Raw genomic sequence first — 654 nt, 5'->3', positions numbered from 1 at the left:
AGGTTTTATTTATACTAATCTTACAAATGAAGAGTCAGACACAGAGCAGCGAAATAACTTGCCTAAGGTCACAAGGCTGGCAAGTGTACAGGAAGTAGGATTTTAACCAGGGATGTCTGACCCCAAAGCCCACACTCTCCAGCACCTCATTCTACTATGTTCTTGCAGGGTGTTTCTGGTGGGACAGGTTCGACTGCAGGTGACCAAAAACCTCAAAATTCTCCCTCACAATTTTCAGGGACTGCAGCTCCTTCTTGGTGCTTTACCATTGCCAACAATGTCAGCCTCCTGGTCTAAGATGGCTGTTCACGTCCAGCCATCATGTCCACATTCCAGTCAGCACAGAAAGGAAGAGACAAAAAAGGGGCATATTCCAGGACTTCCCTGGTGGTCCAGTGGTTAAGACTCTGCACTTCCACTGCAGGGGGCACAGGTTCAACCCCTGGTCAGGGAACTAAGGTCCCATAGGCCCCACGTGGTGCAGCCAAAAAAAAAGGAGGGAGGGATGTTCCTCTCCGTTAGGGGTACTTCCTGAAACTCGCATGCAGCACTTCTGCTTACATCTCCTTGACCACATGGGCACACACAACTACAAGAAAAGCTGGGCTAAATGATCTAATTGAAGGAAGTCATCTGCCTAGCTTAAAAAACAAG

At 48.2% G+C, this 654-nt stretch overlaps 1 non-coding gene across 1 annotated transcript; it reads left to right on the top strand.

Annotated features, from left to right (window-relative positions):
* Positions 1-381: 381 nt before the first annotated feature.
* On the top strand, positions 382-454 carry TRNAG-UCC (transfer RNA glycine (anticodon UCC)). Its single transcript has one exon. It is a non-coding gene; the product is annotated as a tRNA-Gly (tRNA).
* The last annotated feature ends 200 nt before the right edge of the window (positions 455-654 follow it).

This window comes from Lipotes vexillifer, unplaced genomic scaffold, assembly GCF_000442215.2.
Source record: "Lipotes vexillifer unplaced genomic scaffold, Lipotes_vexillifer_v1.1 scaffold153, whole genome shotgun sequence".
Classification (NCBI taxonomy): Eukaryota; Metazoa; Chordata; class Mammalia; order Artiodactyla; family Lipotidae; genus Lipotes; species Lipotes vexillifer.
The sequence above is the reverse complement of the archived record's forward strand: the minus strand, read 5'-3'. Positions and strand labels throughout refer to the sequence as shown.